General features: G+C 38.2%; 1 long non-coding RNA gene across 1 annotated transcript in view; it reads right to left on the bottom strand.

The window, feature by feature from the left end:
* Positions 1-19307, bottom strand: part of LOC129048752 (uncharacterized) — a 47671-nt gene extending 28364 nt beyond the window's left edge. The window contains exon 1 of the long non-coding RNA XR_008511341.1: positions 19096-19307. This is a non-coding gene — a long non-coding RNA (uncharacterized LOC129048752). The remainder of the gene's footprint in view (positions 1-19095) is intronic.
* Between the last annotated feature and the right edge of the window lie 5568 nt (positions 19308-24875).

Raw genomic sequence — 24875 nt, 5'->3', positions numbered from 1 at the left:
CCTGGGAGGCGGAGCTTGCAGTGAGCTGACATCACGCCACTGCACTCCAGCCTGGAGGACAGAGCGAGACTCCGTCTCAAAAAAAATAAATAAACAAATAATAAAGTATGGCCTTAGAGAGATTACTGAAGTACATTTTTATATAACTTTTTTCTAGTTACAAAACACAAAAAAAGTACAGAGAGAAAAGAACAATACCTATGCATAATCCCTGCACTCCTACCCCAAGATAACTGCTTCCAATATTTATGTGCCTGTCTTAGAAATTTTTATTTTAAAGAAAAAACCAACTATAAGATAGTGTGATAGGTTCTACTTGCAGAAAAAAAATACGAAAGAAAAAAAGAATGGAGAATTACAATCTTGACAGAAGTGCCTGAAATCTACTTTGACTAGAAAACCTAGAGGTGAGAGAGACAGAAAATTAAACATAATAACCATGTTTTCATTTTAAAACACACCTTTCAAGTAAGGATCCAAATGCTTCAGATATACTAGGCAAAGATGGGGTCCAAGAAATTTAAGAAAGGCTGTCTGCACATGTATTCACCTTGATTCTTTGTTAATGTAAGGTTTGGTATCTATGTACCCTTTAGTTATACTCACTCAGCAGCTGTCAGCAGAATCATTACACAGGTTAAGAGACAGCAGTGTTGGGAATTTATTTTCCAATGACATATATATACAGGTCTTTCCAAGAGGTAGAAAGCTTAGGTCTCATAAGACAAATAATTGTGCTTCTGAGGCATTAGATTTTGTGGTTGGCCAGCTAAATAGGTCCATTTTAAGGGCCTAAAAGAAGTAGATGTTGCACACACACACACACACACACACACACAAACATACACGAAGACGGGTGAAACTCTTGCTGAACAACAATATTCCACCAGGCAACTGGCTAAAGGAGTGGAATTTACTTCAATGGTTGAAAACCTAAAGGCATCTACAGTGTTTGAAAGAAACTGAGAACTTGCTTTAGAAGTCCAAGTGTTAGTCCAAGTTCTGTCCTTTACCATCTGGTTGTCTTTGCAAGCCATTTCACTTCTCTGAGCCTGTTTTCCCATCAATAGAATGGGTATAACAACGTCCACCTTGAATGATTGGGGGATTATGTAATTTAGATGGCCTGGCATGTAATAAATACTGAATAAATGTAGCCCAGAGAATTGTTACACTGATAAAATAAAACAATACATGTGAAAGCACTTTGTAATCTGTATAGTTATCTGGGAGTGGGAGAAAGCCAAACCTTACCAGAATACTATTGTTTAGAACTAAGGATTACATTTAATAAGGGCCTCATACATCAAGGAAGGCAAACAGATCGAGACAACCCCATTTGATGAGGAGCTGCTGTCTCGAATGCCACATTGTAAAAAATATCCTGCAGCCATGGGTTCAGAAGGGACAAAGAAATACAGCATTAATGCCAGGTATTGTAGCATAATCGAAATGAGTTAGAGCTTGAGTCTAGTGGAAACTTACAGAAAGACGTTCTGCCTACACCCTGGCTCCCTGATCTGCAGCTGCACCACTGAATGTTGCAGAAAAAGGTTTCATGAACAGAAAATGGCAATCATAAGACTTGTAAGGTGTATACACTCTTTTCAAGTATATCTAAGTGCATGATCTCAAATTACTGGATATCAACAAAAAAGAACAGAGAATATTTCCAGTCACAATCCAAGGACAAAATGGAGTATCAGTTTCCACCAAACATGAGATTAATGATAGCCCTACTTGATAGAATTTCTATAAGGAACAAATTAGATGAAATACATAAAATACCTAGAACAGATCTAGCACGGGGCAAGCTTTCAATAATATATAACTATTATTATAAGGATAAAGATATATCATCTTTTGTTTCAATAATTCACAATATAATTTGGGATTAGGTTACAAAATTAATGAGTAATGTGATACTCAAGTCAGGTAAAATTATTAATTAATAATCTCTAAATTATCAAGACCTGCAGACTTGGAAGCTCCAAAGTAAATAATACATGACTTTAATCACTCTTTCTCTTTCAGTTGATATCTCCCTTTACCTAGGGCAAGGGAAGCTTCTGTTTTAATGGAAAGGAAAAGAAGGGGGATGGAGGGAATTGAAGCTGGAATAGGCTTGTGCAATGGGACAAATAAATATAGTTTTCTCTCTTTCTGACCAATACATACAGTTGGCTTCATTTTACAGTTGGCTTCAAGTTAACAGTGCATGTGATGCAAATCAATTTACAATTTTCCTTAATAATTAAATCAAATAGTAATAAAATACTTAAAGCTGTCTTTTACTATGCCTCAGTCTGACAACTGAGAGGCAACTACTGCAAACATATTGAATTATGTCTTCTTGTATTCAACTTCATTTCTCTTAATAATGTGCTTGTGCATTTATTTCTTGATTAATGTATCTTATACATTATCTAGTGACTTCTGTTAATATTTAGCTCTATTACATTCCCACCAACCCTCCACCTCCTTTCTTCCCTACACTCCCTCTTATATCACAGTGTTTACATTTTTATTATGTAAATATTGTTTATTTCCAAGTCAAATAGTTTATTATGATTACATTCCCATTTACATACAGTTTTCTGGTATTTCTTTTTCTTTTCTTTTTTTTTTTTTTTTTTTTGAGATGGAGTTTCACTCTTGTTGCCCAGGCTGGAGTGCAATGGCGTGATCTCAGCTCACCACAACCTCTGCCTCCCGGATTCAAGTGATTCTCCTACCTCAGCCTCATGAGTAGCAGAATCCCAGCTACTTACAGGCATAGTTAGTGATTGTTTTATTTATCATTGCTACTGATTACAAGCATAGTTAGTGATTGCTTTATTTATCACTGCTTGGTTTTCTGTGCCCATTCCAAGTTTTTTTCAAATGCTGCAGCTGTTTTGGTGTGTACCTATCAATAATTATTTAACTCAAATGCTAGCCAACCATTTAATTTAGTTACATCATTTTTCTCTTTGAGGATGAAACTGTCCATCCAGCTCTAATGAGAACTGGTAGCTTCCTTGCCCTGATGCTTAGCTGTTTATACTGAAACTTCCCCTCCACTTCTCTCCTGTATTGGATCCCCTGATTCCTTGAAATAATGTCTATTTTTCATTTTACCCTATCAATTGCTAAAACATGTTCTGCAATAACTTCCTGAGAAAGGATACATGAAAAATTAGTTTTTGGACTTCTCATGTATCTTGATTGATTGATTGATTGATTGATTGATGGGGTATGGAAACCTAAATTGAAGCCACATCCCCTTAGAATTTTGAAGGTATTTCTTTACTATCTTCTAGAATCCTATATTTTAGCCATTTGAATTGCTATCCTTTGATTGTAACCTGTTTTTTCATCTATAACTTGATGTAGGGTTTTTTGCATTTGTTGATCTGGGTAATTGGCTGACCCTTTCAGTCCAGAAACTTTCAGCCTTCAGTAAAGAGAAATTTTCCTATATTATTTATTTGATAATTTCTTCCTTTATGTTTTCACAGTTCTATCTTTCTGGATCACTTCCTTGGTTGGATGTTTGTTCTCCTTGTTTGATCTCCAATTTTCTCATCTTTTTTCCTTTGATTTTTAACCTCTAGTTCTATTTTCTGGACAATATCTTTCACTTTATTATTTACATTTTAATAAAATTAACCAATCAATTTGTATTAGTCAGGGTACTTAGGTGCAATGATTAGAAGGAAACTCTGGCTCATAAAGCAGAAAGGGAATGTACGTAAAACATTTTGGGTAGCTTATAGAATATTTGCAACATGAAAAAACAGACTTGGAGGCTACAACAGCCAAGAAACCAGAGCACCCTCAATACTTCTCAGAACTTAATCCATAAAAGCATTACTGTTGCCATCAATGGGCATAGCTTGCACTGCAATGCCACCAACACTGGGTGCTGTGTGGTGTCACTAGAATTTCTTCCAATCTACCATTGGAGGCTGGAAGTAGCTGCAATCACAACTTCCAGACTCACCAGAATGGATCTGTGTGATACCTGAGTCTTCCTGTCACTAAATGCTAATTCAAATTCTGGAGAAACTGACCATGCCCTAGTTACAAGCAAATGTTTGACATTTTTGGTTTTAATATTGGAAACTGGCTCTGCCTCAAAAGGTAGGGAATCCCCCAAATGTATGATAAGGATTCAGAGGCTGGGCAATCACAAAGGATAAAAATGTCCACTGAGGTCCACGCTTAATCCATCCTACACCAATGTTCACCCTTCTTCCACACTTCTAAAAAAATGCTTCTACATAGCATAATGCAATGAAAAATACCTTGTCCAACTAAAAAACATGCTTATCCTTTGCCCTAATATTTAAAAAGCAGTCAACTCAAAGTCTCACTGTTATTTATTGTTTCCATTCCAGGACCAGGATCTGTGAGTAATGTTCATGCTTCTCTGGTTCTATACTGATAACCTTCTATTCAATAGCTCATAATCTTGGATTAATTTGTGAATTTAACCATAATGAACAAACATAAGGTAGTGGGAGATGGGGGATAAAGGAAAGAAAAGAAGGCAGTTCAACTGTCTAGGATATTTATTATTTTCAATGGCAAAACCCGCAATTACATTTGCACCAACCTATAATACAAGAAAATATTGGGAGATGCTGCTGTCCTTATTTCTCCAAATCTGCATGAAACTTGTGGTGGGCTGAAAAATGATTCTTCAAAGATATGTCCACATCCTAATCCTTGGAACCTGTATATGTTACTGTATTTGAATAAAGAGTCTTTGTAGATGCAATTGAATTAAGGATCTTGAGATGAAGAGATAATCCTGGGTTACAAACATGGACATAAAATCCAATCATAGGGGTCCACATAAGAGAGAGGCAGAGAAATGTTTGACACATACAGAGGAGGAAAAGTCAATGTGTACACCAAGGCAGAGATTACAATGATGTGGCCACAAGCCAAGGAATGCCAGCAGCCACCAAAACGTAGAAGAGGCAAGAAATGATTATCCCCTAGAGCTTCTAGAGGGAGTATGTTTGTTCCTGCTGAAACCTCGATTTTAGCTCAGTGAAACTGATGTCAGATTTATGGTCTTCAGAATTGTAAGAGAATAAATTTCAGTTATTTTAACCAAGCAGGCTTGTGAGAGGTTGTTAACAGCAGCCACTGGAAAGGAATATGAAGCTACAGTAGAATTTAGGATTTTCCTTCTCTATTATCAGGCTCAGCAGCCTGTGTTTGTCAAATGCTTCTCATGAGATTCTAGACATTATTCAGATTTTTAAATTACTTCTTTGGTAGCAGCAGCATCTGCTAAATGAGTCACTTCTTCACCACCCCTGCTATTTCCTTCTACGGGGAGGAGTTCCTATACCTTTAATACTTCTGATCTGCCCATTTTCTCACTAATTGGTGAATTTGGAAGGAGAAGTTCCTTTCTTTTGGGAGCTTGCTCCCTGCGTAGAGGTTTTTGTAGCTGGGTAGTTGGCTTTTAACTGCTACAACCTGAACAAAAGACTTTTAAGTCTAGGCTACAGAGTATTGTGACTTTTGTGGATGATTATAGTTTAAGGAGGCCAAGTCCAGAGGCAGAACCTGACCGATGGGGAGGTTTCAGAGAAATGTCACTTGAAAGCCACTGGGCCTCAGCAAAGACACTGGAGCCCTCAGGTCTCAGCAAAATCTCCAGGAAGAATATTTAGTGGGGGCAAGAAAACTGCAACTGGAGGAAGTTCACCCAGAGGCTGGCAAGCAAACTGACTGCTCTGTCCTCAGCAAACTTACAGGCCCATAGTAGGCACAGGCAACTTCACAGTATAGGCAAAAGCAGTTCAAACTTTAACTACATGTAACATACCTGTGTGGGCAGCAGGACCTCTGCAGATGCCTTGGAATATGTTAGGACCTGGGTCAATAAGAACCCCTGAGGCAAGGGTCCAGTTGTAGGGAAACACAAGTGTTTCTTCCTATAAGCCTTTGAGACATTAGTTATAGCACAACATTTGTTTTTTTAAGCTGAAACGAAGGTAAACTCATGTGCACTACAGAGCACTAGGGAGAGTCATATATATCCATGCTAGCTTTATATCATTTATCATCATTTATATCACACTAGCTTCATATATCCATAATAGCTTTATATTATTCGTGTCCAGCCAACATAAGATGTACTAGATTGGCTGTTTCAACTTCCATTCTACATTCCCAAGGGGAAAACTGCAACAAGGTCTAAGGTTGAACTAGTAAGTCTTGTATATGTACTCAAGATCATCCTCATTCAGTGGTACCCCATTTGGTTAATTTCTTATGAGGAAGAAACCTTCCCCAGAATGCAATTTTCTTTAACCTAAACAACCTGACAGGTGCGTGACACATGACTGACACGTCTGTGATGCATGACTGACACGTCTGTGACACGTGTGTGGCACGTGACTGACAGGTGTATGATGCGTTATACATGAGTGACATGTGTGACACATGACTGACACATGAATGACAGGTGACTGGCACATGACTGACATGTGTGGCATGTGACTGACACATGTGGCACAGACTGACAGGTGTATGACACTTGTGTGACAGGTGAATGACGTGTGTGACAAGTGACTGACACATGTCTGACATGGGTGACACATGACTGGCACATGACTGGCATGTGTGGCATGTGACACTTAAAAGACATGTGTGTGACGTGTGACTGACACGTGTGACACGTGTGTGACACGTGACTGACATGTGGCTGACACGTGTGACATGTGGCTGACATGTGGCTGACACGTGTGTGACACGTGACTGACACGTGGCTGACACATTTCTGACACATGGCAAGTATGTGCTGACACAGCTGACGTGTGGGGGGATGTAACTGACACATGACCAACATGTGACTGACACGTGTGTGACCGGTGTGTGACCCATGACTGAATCATTACTGACCCGTGAATGACTCGTGTGTGACCCATGTGTGACCCCTGTCCAGCTTATTTTTGTTTTTTTTAGTAGAGACGAGGTTTCACCATGTTGGCCACGATGGTCTTGATCTCTTGACTTCATGATCCACCCTCTCGGCCTCCCAAAGTGCTAGCATTACACGTGTAAGCTACCGCACCTGGCCTTAAATGATATTCTGTTGGAAAGGAGAATGGATGTACAGGTGGATATTCCTTTAAGGTATGGTAGATATGCAAGGTCATATTAGTTTCTCCTGGAGATTTCTCCCTACTCAGCTTTGGCTCACAGCATGCATTGTTAAGAGGATTCTAGAAGCTTGACATTGACCTTCTTGTGTCTTAGAGACATTAAAACAAGACTTTCTTTTTCTACTTTTCACTCAGGAAACAGAGTATTTGCTAACATAAAATACCGGGTTCTAGGGAAATAACTGTCCCTGGGATAACTGCTCTAGAGCCTGAGAATTGATTTTTTTTTAATTTGGTGAATATGGCCAGTACTGACAAATGTGTGCAGCATATTAAGATGAAACACCAAAATTGTTGCTTCAGAACAATTCTGGAGTCCATGAAGGACCCATACTCCTCCCAGGGAGAGGAATCCCAAGCTATAGGTGCCACAAGAGCCCACCCCACCCTCTCAATGAGACTGAGCAGAAAAAGAAACTGAGGAGGGCACTTTCATGTCTTTAGATTTTTAACTCACAAGAGTAGGAGAATTTAAATTACTGAGGGGATTCGATTCCCTGAAGCTTTCATGTCTTTTAACTTTAGCTTGCAAGGGGATTTAATCTTCAGGCCTTAATTCCTCTCTGGGAATTTGATGATGGGAGGAGGCTTATACCCAAATGTGGAATATCTCTATCTTGCCAGGCCTTTTATTACTACAGGGTCTCCATGCACTTCATTTTGGAGCATTTTATGATATCACTTGATCTCACTGTAGAACTTCTGACAACAGTGACTAACTAAACAAAGAGCAAAGCAGTAAGAAGTGTCCTCTCCATAGTGAAGAGTGTTTTCAATCGTTGACATTATTCAGAATTGTTGGTGCACCGTAATAATAAGTCACACCAAGCCTAAACCAAGGGTGGAATATCCACTGGAGGGTTTCTTCTCTTGGGAAACCATTTTCAGATAAGCCACAATTGGGAGTATAGCGGATAATTTAGGATGGGAAATAGAATAAGTAATAGATTTTCTTAGATTTGGATGTAGAAGGTGCTTAAAATTGGTTTAATTAACATACATTTCTGACTTATTTCAGAACCTTGTAGAGGTGAAAATTCACACTGCCTCTCGATAGTCCCAGGATCAAAGCCAGAAGATCAGAGGTTGTGACTGAGGCAAGGGCCTTGTGAAAGCCTGCTGATCTCCTCCCATGAGGGGGATAGATAGCCCACTGTTGGTTAACCACAGGGTTAATGTCCCAATCACTGAATTGATTGACCAAAACTTGAGATCTAAAAGTCCTAGCCACAGCAATTAGGCAAGGGGAAGAAATAAAAGGCATCCAAATAGAAAGACGGGAAGTCAGACTGTCTCTCTTTACTAATGATATGATTCTTTACCTAGAGAATCCCCTAATCTCTGCCCAAGTCTCTTAGATCAGATAAATAACTTAGGCAAAGTTTCAGGATAAAAGACCAATATACTAAAATCAGTAGTATTTCTATGAACCAATAACATCCAAGCTGAGAGCCAAATCAAGAATGCAATCCCATTCACAATAGCCACAAAAAGAATAAAGAACCTAGGAATACAGCTAACCAGGGAGGTGAAAGATCTCTACAATAAGAATTTTAAAACACTGCTGAAAGAAAGCAGAGTTGACACAAACCAATGGAAAAACATTCCATGCTCATGGATAAGAAGAATCAATGTTGTTAAAATGGCCATACTACCTAAAGCAATTTACAGATTTAATGCTATTCCTACCAAACTACCAAAGACATTCTTCTTCACAGAATTAGAAAAAACTATTCTAAAAATAATTTTGAACCAAAAAAGATCCTGAATAGCTAGAGAATCCTAAGCAAAAAGAACAAAGCTAGAGACATCACACTACATGAATTTAAACTATGCTACAAGGCTACAGTAACTAAAATAGCATGGTACTTGTAAAAAAAAAAAAAAAAAAAAAAAAAAAAAAAAAAAGACACCTAGACCAATGGATCAGGTTAGAGAACCTAGAAATAAATCTGCACACCTACAACCATCTGATCTTTGACAAAGCCAAGAATAACAAGCAAAGGGGAAAGGACTCCCTATTCAATAAATGGTGCTGGGATAACTGGCTAGTCATATGCAGAAGATTGAAACTGGACCACTTCCTCTCACTATATACAAAAATCAACTCAAGATGGATCAAAGGCATAAATGTAAAATCTAAAACTATTAAAATCCTAAAAGAAACCTAGGAAATACCATTCTGGCCATTGGTCCCGGCAAAGATTTTATGATGAAGACTCCAAAAACAATTGCAACAAAAACAGAAATTGACAAGTGGGACCTAATTAAACTAAAGAGTTTCTGCATAGCAAAAGAGACTATCACAGAGTAAACAAGCAACCTACAAAATGGGAAAAAATATTCGCACACTACATATCTGACAAAGGTCTAACATCCAGAATCTATAAGGAACTAAAGGTCTAATATCCAGAATTAACAAGCAAAAAACAAATAAGTCCATTAAAAATGGGCAAAGGACACATCTCAAAATACATACATGCTGCCAACAAGTATAAGAAAAAATGCTTAACATCAGTAATCATTGGAGAAATGCAAATCAAAACCACAATGAGATACCACCTCACACCAGTCAGAATGGCTATTATTAAAAAGTCAAAACATAACAGATGCTGATCGGGCCATGGAGAAAAGGGAAAGCTTATACACTGCTGGTGGGAATGTAAATTAGTTCAGCCACAGGAAAGCAGTTTGGAGATTTCTCAAAGAACTTAAAACAGAGCTACCATTCGATCTTACAATCCCATTACTGGAATATCAGTTGTTTTACCATAAAGACACAGGCACATGTACGTCCATTGCAGCACTATTCACAATAGCAAAGACATGGAATCAACCTGGACTTAGAAAGTGTGGTACATATACACAATAGAATACTGCACAGCCATAAAAAAAGAATGAGATCGTGTCCTGTGCAGCACCATGGATGCAGCTGGAAGCCATTATCTTAAGTGAATTAAAGCAGGAACAGAAAAGCAAATACTGCATATTCTCACTTATAAGTGGAAGGTAAAAAACTACTTTAAAGTTCATATGGAGCCAAAAAAGAGCCCGCATTGCCAAGTCAATCCTAAGCCAAAAGAACAAAGCTGGAGGCATCATGCTACCTGACTTCAAACTATACTACAATGCTACACAGTAACGAAGACAGCATGGTACTGGTACCAAAACAGAGATATAGACCAATGGAACAGAACAGAGCCCTCAGAAATAATGCTGCATATCTACAACTATCGGATCTTTTACAAGCCTGACAAAAGCAAGCAATGGGGAAATGATTCCCTATTTAATAAATGGTGCTGGGAAAACTGGCTAGCCATATGTAGAAAGCTGAAACTGGATCCCTTCCTTACACCTTACACAAAAATTAATTCAAGATGGATTAAAGACTTACATATTAGACCTAAAACCATAAAAACCCTAGAAGAAAACCTAGGCAATACCATTTAGGACATAGGTATGGGCAACGACTTCATGTCTAAAACACCAAAAGCAATGGCAACAAAAGCCAAAATTGACAAATGGGATCTAATTAAACTAAAGAGCTTCTGCACAGCAAAAGAAACTACCATCAGAGTGAACAGGCAACCTACACAATGGGAGAAAATTTATGCAACCTACTCATCTGACAAAGGGCTAATATCCCAAATCTGCAGTGAACTCAAACAAATTTACAAGAAAATAACAAACAACCTCATCAAAAAGTGGGCAAAGGATATGAACAGACACTTCTCAAAAGAAGACATTTATGCAGCCAAAACACACATGAAAAAATGTGTGCTCATCATCACTGGCCATCAGAGAAATGCAAATCAAAACCACAATGAGATACCATCTCACACCAGTTAGAATGGCGATCATTAAAAAGTCAGGAAACAACAGGTACTGGAGAGGATGTGAAGAAATAGGAACACTTTTACACTGTTGGTGAGACTGTAAACTAGTTCAACCATTGTGGAAGTCAGTGTGGCGATTCCTCAGGGATCTAGAACTAGAAATACCACTTGGCCCAGCCATCCCATTACTGGCTATATACCCAAAGGATTATAAATCATGCTGCTATAAAGACACATGCATCCGTATGTTTATTGTGGCACTATTCACAATAGCAAAGACTTGGAACCAACCCAAATGTCCATCAATGATAGACTGGATTAAGAAAATGTGGCACATACACACCATGGAATACTATGCAGCCATAAAAAAGGATGAGTTCATGTCCTTTGTAGGGACATGGGTGAAACTAGAAACCATCATTCTCAGCAAACTATCGCAAGAACAAAAACCAAACACCGCATGCTCTCACTCATAGGTGGGAATTGAACAATGAGAACACATGGACACAGGAAGGGGAACATCACACACCGGGGACTGTTGTGGGGTGGGGGGAGTGGGGAGGGATAGCATTAGGAGATATGCCTAATGCTAAATGACGAGTTAATGGGTGCAGCACACCAACATGGCACATGTATACATATGTAACAAACCTGCATGTTGTGCACATGTACCCTAAAACTTAAAGTATAATAATAATAAAATAAAATAAAAATAAATAAATAAAATAAGTGGAAGGTACACATTCAGTACACATGGACACAAACAACAGAACAATTGACACCAGGGCCTTCTTGAGGGTAGAAGGTGACAGAAGGGTGAGGATTTAAAAACTACCTATTGGGTACTATGTTGATTACCTGGGTGAGAAAATTATTTGTACACCAAATCCCTGCAACATGCAATTTACCCATATAATAACCTGCACATGTAACCCCTGAACCTAAAATAAAAGTTGAAAACAATTGAAAAAATAATTTTAAAAAACAGAAAAAAAAAAGAAGCAAAGGACTGGTGGGGGAAATGATTGCTTCGTCATTCCTGGTGTTTCCTTTGTAGGGAGAAAGCTCCACAGCCATAACACATTGTTACCTACTCCCCTGATGGATGAGTTGGAAGGGGAAAGCGGCCATGCCAAATCTATGTTCTGACAGTTCTGGAGGCTGGAAAGTCCAAGATGAAGGCACCAGCAGATTTAGTGTCTGGTGAGAACTGCTCTCTATCTCCAAGATGGCACCTCTTATTGCATCCTCATATGGCAGAAAATGTGACCAGTTCCTTCACACCTCTTTTAAACATGCTAATCCCAAAGGCTCTCTGCCCTCATGATTTAGACCCCCACCTCTTAATACTATCACATTGGCAATTAAGTTTCAACACATGAATTTGGGGAGGGCACATTCAGACCATAGCATGGCTCCCTTAGCATGCTGCATGGTGCTTCTATCAACACGTTTTTCAAAAGTCTTTCTTAAGACAGCAGGACAAGAAGTCCATAACCAAATGATCAGCCTTCATATGATCAATATGCCTTGAATAGGCCAAAGTGAATCCATCAGGCAACTATTACATACACTATTTTAACCCTTAGAATTCTTTTAAAGAGTACCAAAAAAAAGAACAGCTCACTAGTAGAACAAAATAAGCAGAGTGGGAAACCTAGAAATCCGATGGAAAGTGAAAGATAATGAGGATGATGATGACAATAATAATGAAGATGATGGCAAAACATAGCTTGTGTTGCCAGTGGTAGTGTTTGGGAAACTCCAGGAACTGAGTCACCAGTACTTTCAACAACCTATAAATGCTACAATCTGGAACAGTCTGGTTTATTTTAGAACCATGTAATCAGCTGTGGGTCTAAAACTAGATGATGGGTGTTGACCTGAGCAGAGAACCAAAAAGAGAGGAAACAAAGTTGTATTTCTGGAAATTAAGCACTATGTTGAAAGAACAAAGGAAGGGAATCATTTATTTAGAAGTATATGTGAAAACGTAATGAGATGAAGAAAAATCTCATTCACCCAAATCCCTGTTAGGGAAAGCATCGTATTTGTCCTGGAATAGATGTCTTGATTAATAACTACTGGTCAAGGGTAAAACTCACCCCGTATCCTGCTGGTGCATGCTCAAGAAACAAGTGTTGTCTGTTAAATTGTTCTGCATAATAGAAAGGTGAGGAGTTTAAAGTTCTCTTTGAAAAGAGAAGAAGAAAAGCCAAAAGATTTATGCAAGCGGAAAAGAAACCGGATTGTTAATGTCCATACTACCCAAAGCAATACCCAGATTTAACGCAATCCCTATCAAAATTCCAATGGCTTTTTTCACAGAAATAGAAAAAACAATCCTAAAATTTGTACGGAACCACATACAAAAAAATCCAAATAGCCAAAGCAGTACTACGAAAGAAAAGCAAAGTTGGAGGTATCATACTTCCTGGTTTGAAATTATATAGCAAAGCAATAGTAAGCAAAAAAGTGCTGGGTGTGATAGGTCACACTTGTAATCTCAGTACTTTGAGAGGCTGAGGCGGGAGGATTACTTGAGCTCAGGAGTTTGAGACTGGCCTGGGCAACACAGCAAAACCTCGTCTCTACAAGAAATACAAAAATTAACCGGGCGTGGTGGCACGTGCCTGTGGTCCCAGCTACTCGGGAGGCTGAGGTGGGAGGATCACTTAAGCCTGGGAGGTAGAGGCTGCAGTGAGTCATGTTCGTGTCACTGCACTCCAGCCTGGGTGACAGAGTGAGACTCTGTCTCAACAACAACAACAACAACAACAAAAAAAAAAAAAAAAAGGAAGGGAAACAGTATAGTGCTGGCATAGAAGCAGAAACATAGGCCAGTGGAGCAGGATAGAGAGCCCAGAAATAAATCTAAATAGATACGGTCAACTAAGTTTTGATGAGGACACCAAGAAGACAAAATGAGGAACAGATAGTTTCTTCAATAGGAAAACTGGATTTACACATGTGAAAGAATAAAATTAGACCCTTAACTTACACCGTATACAAAAAGCAACTCCAAATGGATATGCGACCTAAAATGTAAGACCTGAAATTATAAAATTCCTAGAAGAGAACATAGAAGAAAACCTCCTTAACATTGGTCTTGTTGATGATTTTTTTGGATAACACACCAAAAGCTTTTACTACAAAAACAAAATAAATAAACATCAAACTAAAAAGTGTATACAAGCAAAGAAAACAAAATGAAAAGGCAACTATGAGCTGGGAAAAAATAATTGCAAACCAAATATCTGAGGAGGGCTTAATATCCAAAATTTATAAAGAACTCTTACAACTTAATAGCAGAAAAGCAAATAATCTGATTTTTAAAATGGGCAAAGGACCTGAACAGATACTTCTCCAAAAAAAAAAAAAGAGATAAAAACGGCCAACAGGTATATGAAAATGTTCTCAACACCACTAACTATCAGGGAAATGCAAATTAAAACCACAATGAGCTATCACCTCACACCTGTTTGGATAACTATTATCAAAAAGTCAAGAAATAACAAATGTTGACAAGGGTATGCAGTGAAGGGAACCATTGCACAAAGTTGTTAGAAATGTAGATTGGTACAGCCATTATGGAAAACAGTATGGAGATTCCAAAAATAATCAAAAATAGGGTACCATAAGACCCAGAAATTCCTCTTTTGGGTATATCCCCAAAGGAGACAAAAATCACAACTTCATAAAGATATCTGCACTCCCAGGTTCACTGATGCATTATTAACAATGGCTAAGATATGGAAACAACCTAAATGCCCATAGATGGATGAGTGGATAAAGAAAATGTGGTGGTGGTGGTGGTGTGTGTGTGTGTGTGTGTGTGTGTGTGTGTGTACAGTAGAATATTATTTAGGCTTTAAAACGGAGATCCTGCCACTTGCCACAACATGGACTGACCAGGAAGAAAGGAGGATGTTATGCTAAGTGAAATAAGCCAGACATAGAAAGAAAAATATTGCATGATCTCACTTATATGTGGAATTTAAAAAAAAAAAAAGCTCAAATACACAGAGATAGAGAATGAAACAGTAGTTCCCATGAGAGTAGCAAGGTAGGAAATCAGGAGATGTAGGTAAAAGGATAAAAAATAGTAAATATGTAGGATAAACAGTTCTAGAGATCTAAGGTACAATATGAGAACTACAGTTAATAAAATTGTGGCCAGGTGCAGTGGCTCACGCCTGTAATCCTAGCACTTTGGGAGACCGAGGCAGGTGGATCACCTGAGGTCAGGAGTTTGAGACCAGCCTGGTCAACATGCTAAAACCCCGTCTCTACTAAAAATACAAAAAACTAGCTGGGTGTGGTGGCGGGCACCTGTAATCCCAGCTACTCGAGAGGCTGAGGCAGGAGAATCTCTTGAACCCGGGAGGCGGAGGTTGCAGTGAGCCAAGATGGCGCCATTGCACTCCAGCCTGGGTGACAAGAGCAAGACTCCATTTCAAATATAATTATTATTATAATTATAAGAAATAAGAAATAAAATGAAATTGTATTGTATTGGGGATTTTGGTTAAATAAGTAGATTTCAGCTGTTCTTGTCACACAAAAAAGTAACTGTTAAATGATAGATGTGTTAATCTACTTTACTATAGTAAGTTTTTTTTTTTTTTTTTTTTGAGACAGAGTCTCGCTTTTTCGCCCAGGCCGGACTGCAGTGGTGCTATCTCGGCTCACTCTGCCTCCCGGGTTCAAGTGATTCTCCTGCCTCAGCCTCCCGAGTAGCTGGGACTACAGGCGCCCGCCACCACGCCCGGCTAATTTTTTTGTATTTTTTTTTTAGTAGAGACGAGGTTTCACCGTGTTAGCCAGGATGGTCTCGATCTCCTGACCTCATGATCCGCCTGCCTCTGCCTCCCAATGTGCTGGGATTACAGGCGTGAGCCACCGTGCCCGGCCGTAAGTATTGTACTCTCTATACGTAGCACGTAATACCATGTTGTAAACCTCAAATATACACAATAAAAATTTTTTCAGAAAAAAAGAAAGAGATCAGAGAAAAAAAATCTCCCATAATTGGCAAGAAAAGAAGGAACTGAAATAAAAAGGCATATCTGATGGTTAAACCATAAGTGAAAAAGGCATTAAAAAAAAGTATTTATTTAAAAATTGTTTGGACCTTGATGTGTCCTTTGTTTCTTGGATATTTTAAAAGAAAACTATAGGGTAAGCAAATGCTTACAGAAGTTTAAACTCATGTCTCTTTAGAGATAGAGACTAAGAGGTCTTTTGAGACCTTCTCCGTCTTGTGGTTCTATGACATTTCATGGAATCAAAAGCATGATTAAGCCTGAAGAACTATAATAAAAACAAGTCTTATATGTAATTATAGTATCCAAAAGTGCCTACTTGGTCTCTTTTGCTGCTGCTTCTTGTACTTTTTTTTTAACCTAAACAGCTTCAAACTGCAAATTAACATTTTCAAAAAGATCCTGCATTCTCAAGAAAGAAAAAGAAAGTATATACTTCTGCATTCAGAACATGATTCTGGTTCCAGGTCAATATATGTGTTACTGCTGTAATTCCATTGATACAACAAGTATTTGCTGAACTGCTCTCTGTAATTCATATTAGATCTTATGGGAATGGGAAATCAAAGGTGAGTGAAATATGCTTTCTGCCTTTAGAAAACTCATAATCTAGTTTGAAAGACAGACATATAATAAATAGCCCAAATAAAAGAGATAAATATTAAAATGGAGGTATGTGAAAACGCTACCTAATGAAAAATTATTATTGAAGACAAGGAAAAATACATCCATTGCAAATCTTAAGCATTGTCCTTTGTGGTACTATCATATCCTATTATCTTTCATATCAAAATATGACACTGTATCAAGCTAGCCTTAAGGAGCCAAAAATACTACAATATCTGATAACGCCAAATAAGAGAAAGAACAAGGCTCTGAGCCCAGAAGTTGGAGTGTAAACTCCATAAGGGCCACCAGCCTGACTGTCGGATTATTTTGCATTATAAACCAAAGCGTGGCCTCACCATTCAAGGGATCAAAAGGGTCAGAAGATACTAAACACCCTAGTAAAAGTCAGCCCTTAGGAGGTGTAGCTCACCACTGCCGCCGCCACTTCATTCAGATGAAATCTGGGTAAGATGAACACAAAGGAGAAAGAAAGAAATTGTAAAGAGACAACTTGCCACTTTTTCAGGATAGTCTGTAGAAGTACAGAATGACTTTGACTAGATTTGGTGATGATGGTCTTGGGGGTGCAACAAATGCAAATGCTTCAGATCATTTTAGCTCCACCGGCAATTATGTCATGCCCAGCACTGCCAGCTTGACCTTGGGATTTGGAAAACCCACAAGGCGACCATCCTTATTTGCCTATAGATGACCCTAACCTCTGCTCTTCCTACCAAAAGACTCTAAAGCCAACTGGTTATTTGCAGACAAAGAAGCTACATCCCATGATCATAAATCAATGATTAACATCTGAAGGGCTTTCTGGAGGGAAAAAATTAATATTGCTTAATAATCTGAAAGGACAGCTGAGTTTGCTTCCTAAGTAAAATCATATATTTTAACTAATATATGAAACCACATTAAATAGAAATCACTCAGGGTGCCCTTTCTTTCTCATTTTACTTTTTACTTATTCCTTTTTAATAAAATTTAGGGGTGACAGAGGGGGACACTGAATTTGAAATTACACATACAAGAATGCTTTTTAAAAAATTCAATGCTCAAAAAAAACCAGGAACACCTATTTTAAGAAATAAAAGAGGCTGGGGGCAGTGGCTCATGCCTGTAATCCCAGTACTTTGGGAGGCTGAGGTGGGTGGATCACCTGAGGTCAGGAGTTTGAGACCAGCCTGACTAACATGCTGAAATCCCATCTCTACTAAAATATAAAAATTAGCCAGGCGTGGTGGCAGGTGCCTGTAATCTCAACTACTCGGGAGGCTGAGGCAGGAGAATCACTTGAACCTAGGAGGTGGAGGTTGCAGTGAGCTAACATCATGCCATTGCACTCCAACCTAAGCAATAAGAGTGAAACTCCATCTCAAAAAATAAATAAATAAATAAATAAATAAATAAATAAATAATAAAAAAACTGAAAAAAAGTTACAGACAAAGACTATAATATATAGATATGTGACAGTCAGTTCTGAGGGAAAACAAAGCCAACAGCAATGACAAAATGAAAAACGAAAGCATTAGCTAGGATTAAATTTCCCTTAAATTCACTCTCCAAGAAGAAAGAAAGAAAAAAGAATTCATTGAGTAAATGAATATAACTTTAGCTAAAGTCCAAGTTGTCACTGTTATTGCAGTAGCTCTTGAAGATGCCAGTTTTATAATAAATATAATTGTTTATTACAATAAATAAGTGCCTTTGAATAATTGTTTTTCTCACTTTCTTTATTTATTTATTTTTGAGACAGAGTTTCTTGTTGCCCAGGCTTGAGTGCAATGGCACAATCTTGGTTCACTGCAACCTCCGCCTCCCAGGTTCAAGCAATTCTTCTGCCTCGGCCTCCCAAGTAGCTGGGATTACAGGCATGCGCCACCATGCCCGGCTAATTTTTTTATTTAGTAGAGATGGGGGTTTCATCATGTTGGTCAGGCTGGTCTCGAACTCCTGACCTCAGGTGATCCACCACCTCAGCCTCCCAAAGTGCTGGGATTACAGGCGTCAGCCACCACACCCGGCCTTCTCACTTTACTAATGGAATAATCATATTTAAGAGTCAGAAATTTTCTTTTAAAACAGCAATAAGGAATATGAAACATGAGAATAAAATCTAGAAACTTTTCACTTGAGTAGAGAAAAATAAAGTTCATGATAGATCATTTAAAAAGTGAAAATAAGCTCTGAACTGAAAAGAAACACACACGTCCGCAGGGAAAGCCCAGTAGCAAATACACCGATAGCTTCTTTCTGTTCCCTGTGGACTCCAATTTCTCAGGAATACACATTTTCAGGGAGAGCCAAGATTCTATTCTTGACACTGGAGGCGATAGAGGGAAGTCAATACAAACAGGAAAAAGTCAAGAAGTTAAAGTGAAAAATGGACGAAAGATCAAAACTGCTCAACGCTTATCTCTCACCTCTACAAGCTCAAGTCCGGACTCTCAGTGTGGCACAGGAGACTCCGTGACCTGGCCCGGCCAGCCTCCTCTGCCTTGTCTCACCTTCCCTTTAGGCTTCAGGAACACTGGTTTGTCATGTTATCGCACAAACCGGGCCACCTCATCTGACCTGCTTCCTGCCGTGCCACTTTTCCTTTGCCTGCTTCAGGGCTGCCCATCCTCTCATGCTCAGGAAGTCTTCTCTCACGTCCCAGTAATCCCATAACAATGACCCTTGACCCCTGTTTTGTAATTGTACTTTTGTATGACTGTCTCTCGGATCAGCTAGTGACCTGGACAGGGCTGGGTCAATGTTTACTACAACAGCGTTGGATCCAGTCATGTGGCCCTTCGTTAAGTGAATAAATAACTGGGATATTTGTAAACTTTCTTTCAGACATTTATTCAACTTTTGCTGGCAAAAACCTCCTAAGCAATGTTCCAGGAACTGTGAGGGTAACGGAGAAAAGAGAAAGGAAAGGAGGAAGGGAGGAAGGGGAGGGGAAGGGAGGGAATCCACAGTGAGCCCTGTGTCCTTAAAGACAATGCCTTTTAATTGTGGAGTGGGTGGTTGGGCAGGGGTAAAGGAGATAAATTTAGGATATGTTTAAAAGTTTGGGAAGGAGAAAAGTATGAAAGAGAAGAAAAACAGAGTACTCTTATAACCACTCATTAAGCTGTAGCCATTTGCTTCACAGTTCTAAGCACTTTTGAAGGAGTTCAAGTCAAAAGGGAATGATGTTGAAAAGTGCTTTGCAGATAAATTATATCTTATGATTATAATAATGACTACATAAGATATTAAAATATAATTGTGTTATATATGTATACATAATATATAATGCTGTATAATAATAATCATTTATTCAGTACTTTTCACTTTCCAGGCATTGTGCCAAGCATTTACACACACTTTCTCATTTAATTCACACAATTTGATATAGTAGGTATTAATATCCTCACTTCATAAATGAAGAAACTAAAGTTTAGAAAAGTTAAATAACTTACCCAAGATCACACAGCTATAGTGCCTACCTATCTTGCATATATATAAATAATCAAAAAGATAAATAAATTAGTTAACTAAAATTTCCCATCACTATACATAAACTGACTTATCCAAACAGTAGATGTTCTTGGAAAGAGTTTGCTGATACTATTGTCTTTTACAAAAACATCACCTGTGTCTCCAACACACCAATAATTCTTCCTCAAAATGGAATGCTACCTTTATTTAGATTCTGGTTAATTATAAATGAATCAAAACTAGTGAAATGTTTCCTTGAAATTTGTCCCAAAATTTTTAGGGAAAGGTTTATAAAACAAAATTGAGGTTTTAACCTCATAATTTAACCATTATGTGGGTCTTGAGACATTTATTGACATAAGTACTTCAGAATTACAAAACAGAGAGATCTAGGGCTCTGACTGTTAAAGATTAAAATTAAATTACTTAAGAAGCTTAATGAATGCAAAATCCCTTTTTATTTGCTGGGAACACTGAGCAGGAAGTTCTGTGGTTGTTTCATTGTGTGCTCATGAATTACTATGATTATGTGGTTTAAGACTATTTTTATTTATATATGCTTCTTTGAAATCACTGCTACTCGCATTGCCCTTTATTCATCATTTTTCTTATCTAAAAATGTAAATCTTTATGTTTAGTGACTTCTTAATTCAATTAAAATCCTTTGTCTCAAAATTTTGAAATGATTGCTTTTGAAGAATTCAGTATTTAAAGTCCTTTTATATTCTTTGAGCAGAAACATTAAAGGTAATAATGGGCACTAATGAGCAATAAAACTAAAAGGCTAGAATTAAATTGTTTCAAGTCGTTATCAAAATTTATTTTCAATTCAGTTCTCAATGGAAGATTCGTTGAGTTCTCCTCTGTCCTCCCTCACAGAAATTGTGGCTGATGGTTCTGGCATTGTATGACCCAGCTCTCTTCTGTCTTCCTTGCATTGTTCTTTCCCAGATAGAAAATGTTTGAGTTGACTAATAGCTTCCAGTATGCCTCCTTCATAGCGATCTCAATGAAAGAAACGCTCTGCCCACCTGACTCCAAATTGAAGGATTTTGTTGCTGTTTTACTGCCCTCGAGCTCAATGGAAAGGTTGGATTTGTGCCCCTGGCTGAAGTCTAGAGCGTTCTTAAGAAATGATGTACTCTCCCTAGTGACTACACTGAGTAATAATGGAGTCCAATCCACCTAGCCCATAGTATTTGTGGATGCAGTGGATGCTATGGTACGATGTCTAGATGTTCCCCACGCTGGACTAAAGAATTTATTTCCTCCTGTTTTGAATTGCCTCAACTTAAGAGAATTTACCTCTCCCCAGGCCGTGTCACCTACCCAGAGCAGACCACATCCAACAGTTGGTCCATGTAGGGGTAATAAGGCCGTTCAACAATGCTCCAACCCAGGAAAACTCTGAAGGGCTAATATGGTTTGGCTCTGTGTCCCCACCCAAATTTCATCTTGAATTGTAATCCCCACGTGTTGAGAGATGAAGGTGATTGGAACATGAAGGCAGCTTCCCCCATGCTGTTCTCATGATATTGAGGGAGTTCTCATGAGATCTGATGGTTTTATTTGGTGGTTTCCTGGCTCTTTACCCTTCTGCTGCCTCGTGAAGAAGGTGCCTCCTTCCTCTTCTGCCATGATTGTGAGTTTCCTGAGGCCTTCCTAGCCATGCAGAACTGTGAGTCAATTAAACCTCTTTCCGTTATAAATTATCTAGTCTCAGGGAAGTTCTTTACAGCAGTGTGAAAACAGACTAACACAAGGGCTATGTTAGCTCCCAATCCCTGGGACACTGAGACAATCCTGAGACTCCATTACAGCCCATCTTCTCCCTCTCCATATCATGCTTCCTTTCCCTTCCCATCTACATGTGGTGCTCCAAGAGCACTGCCCAATAACTTCCTACACTCTCATGTCCCTCTCAGAGTTGGCTTCCAGGGGAACTCAATCTATGACAACAGACAAATCCTCACTTTGACAAAGGTACCACAAAACTTAATTTGTTAAATATTTCAATTCCAAACAACATTACATTTAACCTTTTTCTGGAATCTAAAGAAACTACTATATGGTGTTATTGTTACATATTGAATCTTCATTCTATTTCCATTTTTTAATCAAGTCATTTCATTAATTCCTTCAACAAATACATTTTGTTCACTTTTAAAATTGTTTATAATTTATTCAACAAACATATTTACTTGACGCCAAATTTCCTTTCTTAAGGCGCTCAAAGCATAATAGAAAGAGAGACAATTTTCCCAATAGCATGAAAAGTATTAAGTGACGGATAAAGAAATGATATCTAAGCTGAGTCTCAAGGGACAGGTAGGCTAGGCAGGATGTGGAGGAGGGTGTCCCTGGTAGAGAGGGCAACATTGAAAAGGCAGGGCGGGATTAGAGTTTATTGCACAATACAGGGGTGACAAGGAGTTCATTACAGCCGTAGCAGAGGCTGCAAGCAGGGTAAGTGGGAAAAGAGGCTGGAGACTGCAAGGTGAGAACAATGTCACACAAAGGACGATGGGCATGTTCTTAAAGGCCAAGTACAGGGTGACATGATTATATTTTATTTTTTTAAATGTTACTTTGGTAACAGGATAAAGTTTGGATCAGAACAGTACAAGACTGATGCTGGGAGACTGTAAGGAGGCTATGTTAAGAATCCAAGTAAGAAATAATGAGAGCTTGAACAAAGGCAGTGAAGGAGGAAAGAAGGAAACAGACTCCAAAGACATTACAAAACTAGACTCTGCAGGACTTAGTAAACCACTTAGAAATTGAGTTGTTACTTCTTGTCATATATATAAAATATCATATATATTTAAAATCATATTAAAAATATTTTTAAATAACAGTTATTTTTAAATAACATGGTTATTATTAGGTGGTAATGTTATAGGCGATTTTTAATTTCCTTACTTTTTAAAATCTATTTTCTTATGAATTATTATCAGAGACCTTGTACAAATTTTGTAATAACAAAAAATAATTATTAAAAATAAGTAAAGACAGCACAGTACCATTTGGCACAGCCAGCCAGATTTTTATTTCTGGATAGTGTTCTCTAATAAGAGGAAACAGAGCTTCTTGGAGAAATGGCTGATTCCAGGGCTGGGCCAGGGTAAGTACAAGATGAGCCCTAAATATCTTGTGATGCCAGGACACAAGAAAGTGCCTGACAAAATGTTGGAGGCATGTTAAATGGAAACAGGGGCCTCCATCAGCCAAGTTTGAACAATTCATCGGCCAAGTTTGTCTGGCTATAGTTATCACATTAAGCATATTATAAATTAAAATTGAAAAATAATATTTAATAGTCCATTTTCAAATAATAATACACTATTTGTTAATGTAACATATTTTTATTAAAAAAACTACATTTTCAAAAAAATTGGTTGTGAAGAGTTGTTTTACACTTCATAAACAAAATAATCACACCAACAGATTATAATCTAGAGAATAAAATAAGAATCCTTGATTCTATAACTCTTGGAATGGATAAGTAAACAGGTGAGGGAGAAGAAAAAGCACTTCCTTACCACTGAATTCCAACGAAACAATGCAGAAGGAACAAAGGAAATAGAAAATCACCTCTGTAAAAATTGTTTCAGGCAAGAATCAACAGCAGTTGCTAAAATCAGTGGACAGGAGTATCATGAATGACATACAGAATAGCTCTGTAAGTCTCATGGTGTCTTCTCACAAGAGTAAAACAACAGGTGAAAAAATCTGACAGACTTCACGGGGACCAAGTTATAATTTAACATCACCAGTAATGAAAGAAATTGACATCATTTGTCTCCTGATGTGAGGTACCAAGGGGACACAGCACAGGTTCTGTGGTATTCTTACAAAAAATGTATGACCTGAATTTAACCACGAGGAGGCATAAAAAAATTCCAGATCAAGGGCCCTCCTTTAAAATAACTGGCCAATACTTTTTTATTTTTTTGAGATGTTGCCTTGCTCTGTCGCCCAGGCTGGAGTGCAATGGTGCGATCTTGGCTCACTGCAAACTCCGCCTCCTGGGTTCAAGAGATTCTCCTGCCTCAGCCTCCCGAGTAGCTGGGATTACAGGCGCATGCCACCACACCCAGCTAATTTTTGTATTTTTAGTAGAGACGGGGTTTTGTCATGTTGGCCAGGCTGGTCCTGGCCTCAGGTGATCCACACGCCTCGGCTTCCCAAAGTGCTGGGATTACAGGCGTGAGCCACCACACCTGGCCTGGCCAATACTTTTTAAAAGTATCAAGATATCAAGAGTAGATGTCAAGTATCAAGATAGATAAATAAAGAATGATAAAGAAAGAGGAAATGTTTCAAACTAAAGGAAAATAAAGGGGCATGATGACTAGATCCAATGTAAAATCCTGGATTGGATCCCAGATAAGAAAAAAAAAAATTAAAAAGACAATTGGGCCCATGAATTAGATCAGCAGTTCTCAACATTTTGGTCCTATGATCCCTTTACCTTTCTAAAATATATTAAGAACCCCAAAAGCTCTTGTTTGTGGCTGGCTATAGTTATCACATTAAGCATATTATAAATTAAAATTGACAATTAATATTTAATAGTTCATTTAAAAATAATAATATATTACTTCTTAATGTAACTTTTTTTGTAAAAAAATAACTATATTTTCCAAAAAGAACAATTGTTGTGAAGAGTGGCATTGTTTTACACTTCTGAAAACCCATTTAATGTGTGGCTTTCTGGAAGGAAATTTGT

The sequence above is a fragment of the Pongo abelii genome, chromosome 9 (assembly GCF_028885655.2).
Source record: "Pongo abelii isolate AG06213 chromosome 9, NHGRI_mPonAbe1-v2.0_pri, whole genome shotgun sequence".
Lineage (NCBI taxonomy): Eukaryota > Metazoa > Chordata > Mammalia > Primates > Hominidae > Pongo > Pongo abelii.
The sequence above is the reverse complement of the archived record's forward strand: the minus strand, read 5'-3'. Positions and strand labels throughout refer to the sequence as shown.